Source organism: Neophocaena asiaeorientalis, unplaced genomic scaffold (assembly GCF_003031525.2).
Source record: "Neophocaena asiaeorientalis asiaeorientalis breed wild unplaced genomic scaffold, Neophocaena_asiaeorientalis_V1.1 scaffold408, whole genome shotgun sequence".
Taxonomy (NCBI): domain Eukaryota; kingdom Metazoa; phylum Chordata; class Mammalia; order Artiodactyla; family Phocoenidae; genus Neophocaena; species Neophocaena asiaeorientalis.
Genome location: NW_020174918.1, coordinates 2,495,366 through 2,513,122, shown reverse-complemented (window position 1 = coordinate 2,513,122; position 17,757 = coordinate 2,495,366). Strand labels below are relative to the sequence as shown.

The following is a 17,757-nucleotide window of genomic DNA, read 5'->3' as shown; positions in this document are numbered from 1 at the left end:
AAATGGTTTAAAAAGGCAACCAATCACTACCTTACATCAAAAACAATGCAAGTATGGCTAACTAAAAGCCACAAATAAATTCAGAAGACAAAAGTAAGAGTATGTAAACTGAGGCTGTGTTCTAGATTTTTTTTCACATGTATATGTATTACACCTCACCAACTATTGAAGAAGTGGTGTGGCATGGCTGTAGTTGACATGTGCATCAGCTCTGGATCCAGGCTAACTGAATTTAAACCCTTGTTCTGTTGTGAAACAGTGAATAATTGTTTCCTAGATCTCTTGTCTGTAGAAAGGTAATCATTCTGGAAGGAATTTTGGGATGCTACCTGGACAGAGTAAGGCTCAATTGACATTAAGTATTCTTTATTCCTCAAGTAAATCTCATATATTCCTGCCTCAAAGTTTTTATTACACTATCTTCTCTTCTTTTGAAAAGTCCTCCTGACTTGTCATATTGGCAACTGATTCTTTATTCGATTTCCTTTGGATTCAGGAGGCTTTCCCTGACCCTTAAACCTATAGTGGTGTCTCTTTTCTCTGAGCTTGAAGGATTATTGACAGTCCCTGATTTGGAGCTTAATTATAAACTGACGGTTGGTATGATGTTTTGCTGTTTATTATTTTCTAGGAAGCAGCATGAACAGTGGAATTAAACTTTGGTATTAAAAGACAAGAGATTTAACTTTTTGTTGCCCCATTACCCTCAAGTACTTCATTTATCCTGAGCTTCATTATATTAACCTGTAATGTAAAGATGATCATAATAACTGCCTCATGATTTTGAAGATCTACAGAAGGAAGATCTATGAGAGTTCTTGATAACCAGGAAAATTGATTTACTGCTCTTTTATGTGCTCTGGTCTATCCAAATTAAACATACAGTCTTGAAGAAATGAAATGTTATATATTTAGAGTCCTATAGTACCTGGCAGAATGCTCTGTGCCTGAGTGATACCCAATTAATATTTCCTGATTGTTAAGTTGATGTATTGAATAAATACATTAATTAACAGAGATGCAGATTGAATAAGGTTTCATGGCATGAATGAGAATAATTAGAAGAGAGACAGAGTAGGAAAGGCAGGTAGAAGGTGCCATAAAGTCATCCCAAAGAAAGGGATCAGCCTTGATTAAAGCAAAAGTATTTGTGTATTTGTGATGTGTGTATGTGTGTGGAGAGAGAGAGAGGAGGGAGAGATAGGGGCAAAAGCTTAAGAGCTAGGTACATATATATATATAAAGGTTCACCATAAGAAAATGATGTTATGAGTAAATGTTCTCTCTTAACAATGCTGTGCATAATTCAGAAATAGAACAGGAGAGGAAACAAATATACTCTTATCCAAGAATAAGATGCTAGAAGAGATGGGACTTTGGTGACTTTCCCAGCCAAGAGGAGAAGAGAGGTGAGTAAAATTTATCAGGAGCAATGCAGCTTTATTAACTAACTGCTGCAGCCACCACAGTTGCTTAAAATTCTGACCGGTCCTGATAGAGAGCGTCCATCAGATTTTGATAAAGAGTGAATCATAATATGCCTTCTTGGGCTATGCTGAAGGTCTCATGGTAGTTCTGGTTCACAGGACCAGTCTTCTGGAACTCCACCACATAAGATATATGTAAGTTTGAAGCTTCTGCTTATAAGCAGTTTAACCCTAAAGGGAACTGAATATCTGGAAAAGGTTTAATTTTACACCCATTAATTTGCAATCAAGAAATTGTTTCCTAATGGTAAGGATTGTAATGATAAAAAAAAAAAAAAGCTTGTTGATTCCATTGTGTGATTCCTAGAGTTTCAGTGATTTATTGCTCCCAAGTCACATCCCCAATCCTTTGCTTATGTCTAAACTTTCACACTTTAAAATAAGGCTAGACAACTATGATATCCTTCAGTAGGTGAATGGATAAATAAACTCTGGTACATCCAGACAATGGAATATTATTCAGCAATAAAAAGAAATGAGCTGTAAGGCATGAAAAGACAGGGAGAAAACTTAAATACATATTACTAAGTAAAAGAAGCCAATCTGACTACATACTGTATGCTTCCAACTATGTGACCTTCTGGAAAAAGCAAAACTATGGATACACTGTAAAGATCTGTAGATGCCTATGGTGGGGTGCAGTGAAGGACATGGATAGGTACAACATAGAGGACTTTTAGGGCAGTGAAAATACTCTATATGATATTATGATGATGGATACATTTCTTTATATATTTTCCCAACCCAGAGAGTGTCCAGCATCATTAAGGTAAATTATGGACTTTGGGTAATTGCAATGTATCAATGTAGGCTCCTTCTTGGTAAAAGATTTACCATTCTGGTGAACGATGTTGATATTGGGGGATGCTATGCATGTGTGGGAGCAGGAGGGATGTGAGAACTCTCTGCACCTTCCTCTCAATTTTATTGTAAACCTAAAACTTCTCTAAAAAATAAATTCTTAAAAAACAGAGCTAGAAATAGTGTTCCTAACCTCCATGACAAAGTATGACTAGTATCAGGCAGGTGTTTTGGTGATCAGGGTACATGTTATGGGAAGGAAATAAGAGAGAAAATTACTTTGTGGAGAAGTGAGACTTCACAGAGAAGTTGGGCATTGAGATCAGAGGCAGGGAACCCTCACACAGTCTCCCTCTGTGGTCTGGACTGGAGGAAGTCATAAACTTGGGACATCTGAATTATTCTCATCAACCTCCTCCACACAGATTTCTACCATGTTCATTACTGTCTGGTACCTCGATGCTCACACATTATACTATCTGAACTCAAGCACAAGCCTTTGCTTATATACTTTGTGATTTTTGGATTTATGCATTATCTAATGAATTAGATTTCAAGTGAAGCAAGGACAATGCTTTTTATCGTTTAATATTTTCCACACCATAAAGGACACTACTTAAAAAAAAAAAATCAATGAATGCTTGCTAAATGAATTTCTGATAGAATCAACAAGCCCAAACAAAGAATGTGAAACCCAGAAGTGGATTTAGAGATTTAGAAATTCAGAAAAGTTAAGCAACTTGCCCAAGGTTTTCACACCAGTAGTTGATAGCCACCCAGGACAAGAACTCAGGTGTTCAAATTCCCAACCCAGTGTCCTCCACTATATCATGAGGTGTCTCACGGAGCCTAACAAATTCGGCCTCAAGAATGTTATCTGTTTCCTATTGTCTTCATTTTTTTCTAAATTTGGCACACAATTTTTGTTCATTGGACTATCTAAACTTCTACTTTTCATTGTTCAAGGGAATTGTCCCTAGAACTATCAACAAAAATGAAAGGGATGTCAATCCATCTGCTCATTCATCCATCACATGCCCCAGTGCAGTTATTTTCATAGTGCCGTGACACCGTGAACAAACACATGTGGAGAAAAAGAGAAAGACGAGAGGACAAAAAAGACATCTGGGATGTTGATGAGCCATTTTCCTTACAGTGTGCAATACTCAATCAGAATTATGTATACAGTAGGTGTATCTGTCATGGTCTATGATGCTTTGGTGATAGTTCATTAGCCATTATCAATAGAGCCATTACAAAAGACACTACCTCAAGTTCTGCTGAGATGTATACATTGGCACATTGCCAAATAGTTGCATGTGGTGTAGAAATCTGCAAGAGTTTATTAGACATTATTATACTTACAGAAGCTTCTTGCTAAATAAACACATAGATTTCCAGAACTAGGGTCTCTAACTCAAACCCTTAAATCGATGTCTCACACAAAGTTGTTAAAGAAAAGAATCCTGCAGTGTGGTTCTGTCTTTGTTTCATTACTACCATTCCGTACACATAAACATACTCACATATAAAGACATGATCACACACAAACACAGGAACATCACATTTTAAAGGGCTTAGAGCTAGAATTTAACCCTGCAAAGCTAGCACTGAACTCAAAACACAGCCCACAGAAGACCAGGTCTTTTCTCTCTCTTACATCCTCTCAGGACACCAATTAGATGACTGAACACATAGTCGGTACTCAGCAAATTGACTGAAATATTGAATTTTTTTTAACTGTCACAATCTCTGCAGGTTTTGTTTTATAGCCAAGGAGAAATTCTATGGTCATCAAATGATGATCAATTTCTTCAAGCAAGTGAGTTACATCCTAAAGAAAAGGAAGGTGATCTGACAGTTACAGGATTATAGATTGCTATTTTATCTTTTTTTTTTTTTTTCAGACAGTGTGTAAGGTGGTAGAGTTGAAGGAAGTGAGGATTCTATTTTGTTAGTGATAATTGTGTTTTCATCCCATAAATCTGAGAGGGAACATACCAGCTTTTTACATGCTCCTCCTCCTAATCTCTCCTACAACACTATCCCTCCACCCAAATAAAAATACATGGGGTTCTAAGCTGGACATCAGTCAGAGCAAACCAGAACAAAGGCTTTTCAAATCTTCCACCTCTGGGGCTTCCCTGGTGGCACAGTGGTTGAGAGTCCGCCTACCGGTGCAGGGGATGTGGGTTCGTGCCCCGGTCTGGGAAGATCCCACATGCCGCAGAGTGGCTGGGCCCCTGAGCCATGGCTGCTGAGCCTGCGCGTCCGGAACCTGTGCTCCGCAACGGGAGAGGCCACAGCAGTGAGAGGCCCGCGTACCGCAAAAAAAAATCTTCCACCTCTATACACCTGTGAAGTGATGCTTACTTCTCCCTTTTGTCCAGCAAAAGGAAACTTTTTTTTTTAACCTTCTCTGATCCACTTCCCCTTTTTCCTCCTTCTAAAAAGGAATAATTTCTTTTTGCTGGAAGGAGGGAAGAGAGAGAGAAAACAAATGCTATCTGTGGCTGGTCTGGAGCAGAAATGTCTGTGGTTTAGGGCATGTGGGATATTTTTAGTAGTTATGGTGTATAAAAAGATTGGAGAGAAGGGGAGTTATTTTTACAGTTTTTTAAGTGGGTCATAAATTAGATCTCCTTTAACATCCTTCAAGATGTGTAACTAAATAATGGAATTATTTGTTAAACTTCTGGTTGCTGAACTGCTTCTTGAGTACAGTATTGTGGAAAGACTCGGTCGTGTGATTCCTAAGTTCCTAGTATTTATACAGGAAGACTTAGAGGTGAGTCTTTACAGGTCATCCAATCCTAACTCTCACACAGGATTTGGATCTCAACTGCATGATTATTGGAAGAGCTTTGGCGGGCCTCCGGTTAAGTACTTCTAATGTTGATATTTCATATGCAGCTGAACTTTGCTTTGCTACAACCTCCATGCATTAGTTCTAATGGTATTCTCTGGAGAAGCATAGAATAATTTTACTTCCTTCTTCATTATCTTCCACTAAACTATATTGTCAGTAAGTTTGTTCTCACATCCCTCAGTAAATATGTTCTCCTCCATTCTGAATATCACTGGTTCTTTCAATAACTCCTAAGACATATGTCCAGACACTCTAAAATGACTTTTCCTCTTATCTGAATATATTTCATGTTGTAAATATCATACCTAAACTGTGGCTTGTAAGTAAATATAACACTCCAGATGTAGTCTAAGTGTGAGTGCAAGGGCTCAACAGAACTATTATTGTCTTTCATTTTTTGCTTATTTTTTTCTTGGCATTATACTACCTCATTTCTCCTCTCACATGCTGTTAGCCCTGGTTGAATAACCTTCTGTGTCCTAGGATAAAGCTTGCACACATGTGCTAATCTGTACACTTTCAGAGAGAGTTTGCACAGTCAGTGTGATAATTAACTCTGGAGTCAGATCTAAACAGGTTTAGATCCCAGCTGGACCATCCACAGGCTAAAATACTTTGAGAAAGTTTATTAACAAGTAAGTTTTTTCACTTATGCATTGTTTTTAAGCAATGTACTAAACATTCCTTTATGTATTCTTCTCAATGTTAACTTTTCAGTTTGAGCACATTATTGTAGATCTTTAAGGTGGTTTTGAAATTTTAAAGCCATTCAAACTTTCATAATTGAAATGGCTCAAGAATTCATTCTTCTACTAGCTTTCCATCATCTACCTGTAAGAATAATGTCTTCTACAACCTTTATCCTTAAAGAGTGACCCGTGGACCAGTAATATCAAGCATTACCTGGAAACTTGATAGAAATGCAGACTCTCAGACTCCAGATCTACTGAATCAGAATTTGCTTTTAACAAATTACACAGGTGATGCAAATTAAAGTTTGAGAATCTCTAAATCTTTATTCACAGAGCTGAGAAAAATAGTAACCAATACAGTGTATTTGAGAATTACTTCTAAATCAGTAATGACCAGTTAATAAACTCTTTGTATAAGTTCAAGAAATATTAGAACACCTATTACTACTGTAATTTAAACAATGTTCCATCACTCTCTCAAAGTAGATTATAAGAATTTTGAACAAATGTTCCTCTTGATTTCCTCCCAGTTTAATTCACTCTTAATCTGAGTGAATGTGGGTCAAGGCTAGGGAGAGTGAATGCACAGCCTGTGGTCTGAAGGCTGGTGCCTGGCTTCAAATCTTGCCTTGACTGCTTAACTCCCAGGTGACTTGGGCCATTTGCTTACCTTCTAAGTCCCAGTTTCCTGATTTGTAAAAAGAAGATAATAACAGTACCTGTCTCCTAGCTTTATTGAGAATATTAAACAAGGTAACCCATGTAAATAATTTAGAAAAATGCCTTAAATGTGGTAAGTGTTCCCTTTACTTCCTGAATCCTTACAATGCTTTTATTTAGAGTGTTTGCTCTGGGTCATAATGGACTTTTTTGTATGCTGTCTCCATATTTAAACTCTAAGTGCCTTGATGATATTATTTTATGCAGGCATTGCCTAAGACATAGCCAGGTGATTTGTCTAATGTCCATACGTGAGACAGTTTGGAAGATGAAATGCATTTTTCAGCAGAATCTTAACCTAATCCACAAATGCTTATCCAAGCAATGATAAAGATGATAATAGTTATTCTATACTTCTATGACTGCTACTGCTAATCATACTATAGTGTCTAACTGCCTCTTATAGTGATATGATGTAACTCCTCTTTCTCTAGAGAGTTTGGAAGACAGAAGCTGGAAGGTGAGGGTGGGAGTCAGTGCTCCAGAAATCAAGTGCAACCAGTTGGCATGATTTGTGGACCAAGAATGTCACCATATCAGTAAGCAAAGAATTTTGTGGCAATCAAGGCATCAGCCACTGTATCCACCTGGATGGTGCACACTGAGGGGATTCAGGATATAGCAAAAAGGACACTGGCCTTAGATAATTAAAGTGAATATCAGGAGAATAATTTCACTAAGCCCAGATTCTTGCATCTTCCCATACATAGAAAAGTGCTAAATTCATTAACTTGGCATGTTTGTTTTTCTTTAATTAGCATTAATATTTTGATGTTCGACTACCTGGGATTTTTTTTTTGCAAAAATTTTCTGTATATCCTGCATCCTCCTTTACCTCTTTGGAACAGTCTTCAGAGCTATCCAAGAGGCTGTATCCTGGGTGAAGTCTTCAGTAAGTTCACTGAATAAAACACATATCTCCAGCATTTATTGTTTCTAGATTTTTTGATGATGTCCATTCTGACTGGTTAAGATGATATCTCATTGTAGTTTTGATTTACATTTCTCTAATGATTAATGAAGCTGAGCATTCTTTCATGTGTTTGTTGGCAGTCTGTATATCTTCTTAGGATAAATGTCTATTTAGGACTTTGCCCATTTTTGGATTGGGTTGTTTGTTTTTTTGTTATTGAGCTGCATGAGCTGCTTATAAATTTTGGAGATTAATCCTTTGTCAGTTGCTTCATTTGCAAATATTTTCTCCCATTCTGAGGGTTGTCTTTTGGTTTTGTTTATGGTTTCCTTTGCTGTGCAAAAGCTTTGAAGTTTCATTAGGTCCCACTTGGTTATTTTTTATTTTATTTCCATTTCTCTAGAAGGTGGGTCAAAAAGGATCTTGCTGTGATTTATGTCATAGAGTGTTCTGCCTATGTTTTCCTCTAAGAGTTTGATAGTTTCTGGCCTTACATTTAGGTCTTTAATCCATTTTGAGCTTATTTCTGTGTATAGTGTTAGGGAGTGATCTAATCTCATACTTTTACATGTATCTGTCCAGTTTTCCCAGCACCACTTATTGAAGAGGCTGTCCTTTCTCTACTGTACATTCCAGCCTCCTTTGTCAAAGATAAGGTGACCATATGTGCATGCGTTTATCTCTGGGCTTCTGTCCTGTTCCATTGATCTATCTTTCTGTTTTTGTGCCAGTACCATACTGTCTTGATTACTGTAGCTTTGTAGTATGGTCTGAAGTCAGGGAGCCTGATTCCTCTGGCTCCATTTTTCATTCTCAAGATTGCTTTGGCTAATTGGGGTCTTTTGTGTTTCCATACAAATTGTGAATTTTTTTGTTCTACTTCTGTGAAAAATACCAGTGGTAGGTTGATAGGGATTTTGGAACATATGTATATGTATAACTGATTCACTTTGTTATAAAGCAGAAACTAACACATCATTGTAAAGAAATTATACTCCAATAAAGATGTAAAAAAAAAACATATCTCAAATTTAGGTTGTGTATTTATTTTAAGTCAACAGAGAACTTATATGTACTGGTTATACCTGTCTTCCATCAAACTCTTTGAGTAGTAAAGATGGTAAATACTTGTATAAACAGATAGAAGCCCCAGCCTTGCAATAAAAGTCTTCAATTTGAGTCTCAGCTTTCACATTTACTAAATTTCAGACTTTATTCAATTTAAATTATCTAGGCCTTCATTTCCCTGTTTGTAATATAGGAAGAATTTCCAACATTCTCACCAGGTGACTAAAAAATGACTATTCGTCAGATATATCTTTGTAAACCCTTAATTTCTAGGAAAAGCATGAAGAAGAAAAGTGATGTTGATAATAGAAGTATTTCCTTCCTTTGACTCTGGTGGTCTCTCTACTCTTACAAGATGTTATGCAAAACCTTTGCTTTGGATATGCTTTATGATTCTTCATGGAAATCTCTGAGAGAGGTATTAGAAGAAACTAGTGGAATTGATTTCTGTCAGCACCACAATTGCTGTTTATTTCTACAATTGACCCAATATGGAGACAACTATATTATATCAAAGATGTTAAAAGTTGCCCTTAAATAGCTCCCCCACTGGCCTGCCATGGTGTTAAGTTGCTGTAATTGTATTATTCCTTAAGGACATCTAGTGGCACTATCATTCTTTTTTTTTTTTTTTTTGAAGCTGGGTCAAGGCTAATGTGTTATCCTAAGAGGATTCATATATTAGCTAGTTAACATACTAGCAGAGGCTATTGTCTCTGATTAAGTCATTATCACCCCCTGTCCTGTAGCAAAGAAAATGACCCAAGGGTAATGGGTCACATGATGGACTCATTTTAATGAAAGAGAAGCAAAATTAACAGTTTGAGATTAAGTTTGGGGCTAGTTAAAATTTTGGTATCATGGCTTCCAGGCACTTAATCACTGAGACTGGGTCTCCAGAAGAGGCTTCAAGAAAGCTAACCCCATTTATTATCTTTTTCATGGGCCAGGATGTGTTGTTGACACACAGTGAGGCCAAACAAACCAAAACATTGGAGTTGGAATTTGGAGCAGAGAAATGTTTATTACAGGACCAAGCAAGGAGAACAGGGCAGCTCAAGCTCAAAAGAGCCAAAATAGTTGTTAGTTGATAGTTCTGGGGGAAGAGTTTTTATAGGCAAAATTGGAGGCAGGGAAAGGTCTTTAGGGTGTGTGACTTTCCTCTGATTGGCTCGTAGTGAGGTAACAGGGCAGTGTTCTGGGAATCTCAATCATCAGCCTTCTGGTTCCACCCAGTCAGGGATCTATGTGCTTGTGCTCAGCCTGAAGTTACCATCCTCCACCTGGGTGGGGGTCTTAGTTCCCATAGAAGAACTCAGAGATGTGTATCAGATTGTCATGCACTTCTCTTGAGGAGGAACCAGGACCCTGCCCCACTGCTGCACTATTTTTTCTTGATGGCTTTCCTTCGTTTCTGCATTCCCTAACTCCTCTAATGAGTAACTGTTTGAATCTGCCCTTTGGAACTCAAGGAAGGTCTAGGAGGCTGAAACCTTTTTCCTACAAACAAGAAACAAGGGACACAGAAAAAGGCTTTTGTACCTGGGAGGGCCAGGTCCTGGTCAGTTTCAATCCCCCCTTTTCTCTGATACTTCTCAATCTTGAGGGGAACAGATGTTGGACAAGAAAGGGAATGACATTTTAGATAGAGAGGTTAATCATAAACTCAGCAGAGAAACTTGGTTTTAGGAGGACTTGGTTTCAGATTTGCTTGCATGGTGGACTCCATATGTAGTTCAGCATGGGGTTCATATAAAAGTATTAATATTAATGGCCTTTAGGTTCCTTTATAAGACTTAAAACTAGTGGTTAAACTTCCTCTTTATCAAAGATACTGTTCCCTTTATCATCAACACACGAAATGCATTTTGAGAAATTTACTTCAATTTCCCTTTAAGTTTATATATATATATATATATAAAAAAATGAATATATATATATATATATGTATGTATGTATATATGTATATATGTATCCACATGTACATACATCTATTCTGGAATAAATTTTGACTTAAAATGAAACATCAGTTCTTCATGTTTTCTAATATCTTTAGGCCCTGGAAAAGTTTCATCTCATAGACCTAAAGCTGTAAGATGATAATATTGAAATGCAAGTCACAAGCTTCAATTAGGTACAATCAGAAATCATGCGGTGACTTCATTAAGTATCATTAAGAATGATCAAAATATTGCTCTTAGGAAAAATACATCAAAAGCATTGCATTTACACATTGATTAAACAGGATCTGCAATTTCTAAAATCTGGTATGGGAAAAAAGAATGGAGTAAATTAAGTGCTCATATCCCACTTAGCAACAAGGGAGTGCTTAGCAACTGGCAAAGGAAGACATAAAGGGAGATAGTGGAAAACAAAATATGATCAGCTTCTGAAACTGGGGGAGGAATCAAGAAAGGACAATGTAAGTAATTGGGGCTGGAGGAGAGGTTGCTATCCCAGGAGCAGTGGGCAAGTTCATGTTAGCCTGCTTTGTATAAGATTTTTATTTTTATTTTTAGCTTTAGGAAATTAAGCTTATAATTAGGAAATCAAGAGTACAGGAAGGACTCTCATCAAAGCCATGAGTGTGGCTAGAGTCATCTCTGGTGACATGCATGTACCCATTTACAAATATTTTCCCCTTTTACTCGTGTACTAAGGTGCATAGCCGAGTTCTCAGTCCCACAACATTTTAAGTCTTAAGGAGGTTTAAGGAAGACTTGATGTTATATCCCTTTGAGAACTCTTCAATAGTGTTAGTTTCCTATTTACTCTCCCTGATCCCCTTGCTTTGCATTTTATCTGCATTTCTTGGTAGTACCATTCATCCCATGACTTCAGCTCCCATTGTGCACTGATAATTCTCAACCCTTCTTATCCATTTAGAGACACCTCTTTCCTGTGCTTCAATCTGTGCCCATGAATGTTCATGGGCCACTGAAAACTACCATGATAAATCCTATTCTCCCCACCCTCTTGCTCCCCACTTTGATATACCATCTTAGGAAAACCATCACCCATGCAGTCACCCCATCCAGGACCCTCCCTACATCTGTCTCCTCAACACCCACATCTAGTCTGTAGCTAAATTCATTGATTCTTTCCCTGAAATGTGTGTCAGTCTCACTCTCCTTCACAATAAATCTAAAATAAAAAATGAAAAATAAATCATCATCCTTCACCAAAATCCAAATTTGTAGCATCACATGAAGGTTCCTCATCATCTAGCCAAATTGACTTTTTTCTTTTTACCTTGTTTCTGCCATTCCAGTTTGCACGTAGCCCATGTTTGGGTCATATCAAATGTGTTCTCATTCCTGGAAGGTGCCATGTTTTCTGACACCTCTTATCCAAAATTGATAGTGTGCTCTTCTTTTACCATGCCCTGACTTTATCTGAACCTTGAAAACTTACATAGACTTCTCATGATTAACTCTTTGTATCATTCCTAATACTGGGCTTATGGTAAAGTCATATTAATTATTGTTTATCAAAGAATTCCCAAAGAACAGACATTTACAATCTAATTTCAGATATCACAGTAAGTGTCACTGGAAATAGTAGACATTCAATAAATATCTGTTTAATTGAATTAAATATATGGACAAGAATCCAGCATCCCCAAAATCAGAACCCACAGTTGAGGAGTTGAAAACATTTTTTCTGTAAAGAACCAGATAGTAAATATTTTAGGCTTTGCAGACCATATAGTCTCTGTGGCAACCACTAAATTCTTCTACTGTAGCATAAAAGCAGCCACAGACAGAAAAAAGAAAAAAAAAAAAAAAGCATTGCAGTGGTCTAATAAAACTTTATTTATGGACACTGAAATTTAAATTTCATATAATTTTTACGTGTCACAAAAGATTCTTCTTCTTTCTTTTTTTTAACCACTTAAAACTATTGAAACAATTTACTCAGAAACTATATAAAACCACTTAGCCAGCTGGATTCAACCCACAGGCTGTGGTTTGCTGATTTCTGCTATAGCTCATCACTGGTTTCAGCTCCTTATTTGGTCAACATTTTATACAAACCTCATTTGGATTGTTGTCACCAACAGTTAACATAAATCATATCCATGTCATTGCTTTATTCTAGCAGTCATTTTAGCTATACCCCAACCTGGAAATCCCCCAGACTTATGAGACTTCCTCTTAATACTTGTAATTACTGTGTATATCGAACAGGTAAAGAGCTTATCCCATTCTTCCTAGCAATTTTAGAACAAACACAGAGCCTCTGTGTGATCCAGTGTTTGATAACCATTTGCTCCTATATTGTTACATCCCATAGTGTCACAATTAATTTTTCACTATCAACTTGCTTCCTAAGAATCCATTTTTTTCCCCTGAATTGCCATCTTCTCCTCTGTCAAGGCAATTTCTTCCCTTATGTAAAGCATTTTAATTTTTTTTAACAGAGCATCACTTTCAATCTTACTAATATTACTAAATTGATCTTACTAACCTTGACTCGCCCTTCTGCCCAATAGGAAATCATGAATTCTTATAATTTTCTATGGTAAGTCCTTTTCCTGTACTCCCAGTATTCCATACTTACTAAGATACATTATGATTCTTACTTAGTCTGTTCAAGCTGCTATTATAAAATACCATACACGAGGTCACTTATAAACAACAGAAATTTATTTCTGATAGTTCTGAAAGCTGGTAAGTCTAACATCAAGGAGCTGGCAGATTCAGTATCTGGCAAGGGCCTGCTTTCTGTTTCATAGTTGGTCATTCTCTCTCTGTGTTCTCACATGGCAGAAGGGGGTGAGGGGACTCTCTGGGATCTCTTATAAGGGAATTAATCCCATTCATGAACGCGCTACCCTCATGACCTAATTGCTTCCCAAAGGTCCCAACTCCAACCACTATCATATTGGGAATTAGGTTTCAACATATGAATTTTGGGGAGAGACACAAATATTCAATCCAAACCAAATACACAATACTTATATTCAAACCAAGAATGATAAAAAGAGGAAGGAAGAAGAGGAGGCAGAGTAAGAGGATGAGGAGAATAAAGAAAGGGAAAAAAATAGTAAGAGGGGATAGAGACCAAAAAGAAAGAAACAAATAGGAAGGTTATATTACATACTGAAAATGAGATTGTATGAAACTCTTTCACAAATATTATCTGCTATGAGCTAGGAAGCTGGAAAAAATTACTTTTGACCTGGAGAAGTTAATTAGTCAAAAAGAGAAAGGAAGCTCAAATCATATTTTTTTAACCTTTTTTCCTGAATCACACTCTATTTGAAAGTCTGATAGAAAATACTTCAGGCTGACAGTTTCTCAAGTTCCATCTGTGTTCAGGCTCTGGGCATCCTGGGTCTTTTTATATGGATAGAAATCAAACCCTAGTACAGCACCAGAATGTTCTAGCTTCTTGCAATGGTATTTACATCCCTCTGCTGCTCTTTCAAAAGATGTCCAGACCTATAAATATTAAGCTACATTTTGGGGCCCTAACATTGAATGAGGGCAGTTACCATTTAATATTGCCAAAGGAAGGGAATAGGTGCAGGAGTAGGCAAGGGAAAGAAACACAAAATCAAAAATGTCAAATCTGATTGATTTAAAACTAGGTAGGCAAATCAGCAAGGGCTGATTGATCCAGCATCACTGGAGAGTGAGGTCAGACAGGGCTGTTTTAAAATTATTTGGTATTTTCAGAAATTGATTACTTATGGAGAGCATTAAGAATTAGCTGTGCACATTCATTTAATGGGCCAGTGACTCTTGTACAGGGCTGGAGTCGTCACATTCAATCTCATCTACTCCTTGTTAACTTGCACTTTCTTCTGAAGAGTGTTTATTTATTACAGATGCTGTAAGGATAAACTACAAACTAGAATAATAAATAATGCCCTAAATTGGATTTTGCAAGCACCACCTTCCCGCCCATCTTTCTACTCCCAGCCCCCAGTGTGACAGTCACCATTGTTTACAGGCCTGTGAATGTCTGTAGGGCTGAAGAACAAGTCCTTTTCTGTCCTAACGTGCATTTCAGTGAGGAGATAGCCACTTATATGGAGAGAACTTAAGGACACTGGGATGTCCTCCTGTTCCCCCAAAGTGCTCCTCAGTGGTCCATTCATTGAAGGGACATTCCACTGGTTCTTTGAGTTAGTAATACCCTTTGAAGATATGAACAGTCTTGGGAGAAATGTCATGTCTTACTGCAGTCCTAGATATACAACTTGGTATAAATTCATGTTGTTGGTCATTTCCTACACTTTCAGCTGGAAACAGGCCCCAAAGGGAAAATTGATATGATGGAGAAAGAGAGGAATATTTTGGAATATGTACCGTGGACCAATGGGTTGTATTTGGGAGTGGCACTTCAAGAAAATCTATAGAGTGAGGCGATAAGAGGGCAGAGACTTTGACATGTGCGTGAGCGGGCACACACGCACAGACACACACAGACTTCACTCAGAATCAAAAACGGAACTTCATTTTTAACTTCCAATCTGATAACTGCCTAAAGGTAAGTCTCCAGAGATCTTTTCAAAATTTCCCTTATGGCTTTGCAGACACTGCCACACCGGAACCTCCCGCTCTGCCCAACCATGTTCAACCCTACCGTGTTCTTTGACATCGCCATTGACGGCGAGCCCTTGGGACGCGTCTCCTCCGAGCTGTTTGCAGACAAGGTTCCAAAGACAGCAGAAAACTTTCATGCTCTGAGCACTGGGAAGAAGGGTTTTGGTTATAAAGGTTCCTGCTTTCACAGAACAATTCCAGGATTTATGTGTCAGGGTGGTGACTTCACATGTCATAATGGCACTGGTGGCAAGTCCATCTATGGGGAGAAATTTGATGATGAGAATTTCCTCCTGAAGCATATAGGTCCTGGCATCTTGTCCATGGCAACTCCTGGCCCCAACACAAACGGTTCTGTTTTTCATGTGCACTGCCAAGACTGAGTGGTTGGATGGCAAGCATGTGGTCTTTCACAAGGTGAAAGAGAGCATGAATATTGTGGAAGCCATGGAGAACTTTGGGTCCAGGAATGGCAAGACCAGCAAGAAGATCACCATTGCTGACTGTGGACAAATCTAATAATAAATTTGACTTGTGTTTTATCTTAACCACCAAGACCATTCCTTCTGTAGCTCAGGAGAGCACCCCTTCATCTCCATCTGCTCAAAATATACCAAAATCTTTGTGCTCTCATTGCACTTCTTTGGGTTCCATATTTTCCTTATTCCCCTCCAAGTTTAGCTGAATTGCAAAGTTAAGTTTATGGTTATGAAATAAAAACTAAACAATCAAAAAAAAAAAAAAACTTCCCTTATGACATAGCAAGAGTCCCCACTAGAAACTGCTGGTTTATTCCTACACAGATTTTCTCTTTTAATTCATTAACAATAAGGACACACCATCCACATCCCTCTCTTTATAATTTTATACAACTTTTAAAGCTAAGCTCAAACTGCAATCCCGTGAACACTGTTACCTATTTCTTTGACTAAAATTGTCTTACTCTGATTTCCCATTATCTTTTGAAGTGCTTAATTCTGTTTTTGCAGTTGAATTCTCAGATGATTTTATTTATCTCACATAAAATACAAACTCTTTTATGGCAAGAACTCCTGTTTCTTGTATCCCTAACATATGGTTATATCCAGGATGCAAACCCAAGTATAAAATCAAAATATCACTTATCCTCCCTCCCTTTTTTAAAAAGAGGGCATTTGGGTGAGGTGCGTGTACTAGAATGACTGTCACATTCTCCATGCACTGTATGGAGCTGACTAGTACTCCTGAGACTATAGCTTTATGGATTTTGTGTGTTTCTCCAACGTGAGTCTTTCAGGTATCTTTCTAAAATGGTAAGATAATTCCTTTAGGATATTTATTTCATATGAGTAAAGATATAAAGTGCATCAATGCATGTATATCCAATGGTGAAAAATGCAACACTTCATAGGCTTGTGTTTTTCAGCTGTCCCACAATACATTTACTGTCGTCTAATTAGGCATTCTAAGAACATAAAGTCCCGTTGTGTTTACCCTGCAACAATTATAATCCAGTGTGCCTGACATCACAGTATTTATCCCCAGAAATAATGACTCCATGGCAAAGGCAGCAATATGAGCGCATCACAGGACCAAACAGAGCAGCGAGGGAGACCCTAAAGGAAGTACTCTATATTCAGATACAAACGGGGTTCACAATGAACACATCACCAATTTTAATAAACCTGATGAAAGGGAAGTAGATTGGATATGAGAGTCAAATATACTTGAGATCCCCTGCTTGTATAAGAGCCCCTCTTTAAATTAAGACTTTTCCAGGTGATTAAGGAGAATGCCAGCACTTCAAAGGGAAGCAGAGCCTTGTTCTCTGCAGCTCCACAGGCGACCAGCTCTCTTTCCCTTTGTCCAGATGGAGGCTTTGTTCTCCCAAAGTTGGTCAGGTGCTGCGCCTGTCCAAAAGGGGAAACGAGCGAGGCTTTAGGAGCCTGCACCTGTTTGAAAAGCAATGCCGCTCCCTTGGCTCCAAAGCCCCAAACATCAAATGCCTCCCTTTGCCAAGCAGCTTGGCTATTCCCCAGGCGTTTTCAATCTAGTTGAGTAAAACAAAAATTGCACAACTTGTCATTATTTTCAAGGAATGAGATGTGCCTTCTACAATTCCTTTCGAGTTAAATACAACGATGCTGAGCTTCCAGTGAACGCCAATGCCTTCTTTCTCAGAAAGAATAGAAATAAAGAATGGTAAAAGAAACACCAATTGATTGACTGCAATTTTCTCTGATATTTGTTATTGGTGTGTTCTTTGTATGCATTTTTATGGATAGGTAGCAGAAAAATTATTTTCCCAGGTCTTTATTAAAGAGAAGCCAAACCCTCTGGGAAAAGCTGGGACTGGAAGCCAGGACTTCTGAATCAACTACAAGATTCAAAACAAATAAATCACATAAATTTAGGAAAGTCACAAGTCATATAAACATTCAATTTCCTCATCTTTAAAATGCAGATTAAAATGATCTTCTCTAAATATATCCCATTTTCTTATGAAACTAAAATTTTAAAAATTGATAAGAAAGTGTTTTAAAATGTTGAATATTCTCTGTAAATGTAAAGTAGTTTGAATGAGAAGTAAAGGGTGGGGTAGGATTCTTAGACAGGAGTCCTACCGCTCTTTCTATGGTGAAAGCTTCAAACCCAGGCAGAGAGAGGAATG

The 17,757-nt window shown here is 37.7% G+C and overlaps 1 pseudogene; it reads left to right on the top strand.

The window, feature by feature from the left end:
* Positions 1-15,133: 15,133 nt before the first annotated feature.
* On the top strand, positions 15,134-15,655 carry LOC112410061 (peptidyl-prolyl cis-trans isomerase A pseudogene; annotated as a pseudogene).
* The last annotated feature ends 2,102 nt before the right edge of the window (positions 15,656-17,757 follow it).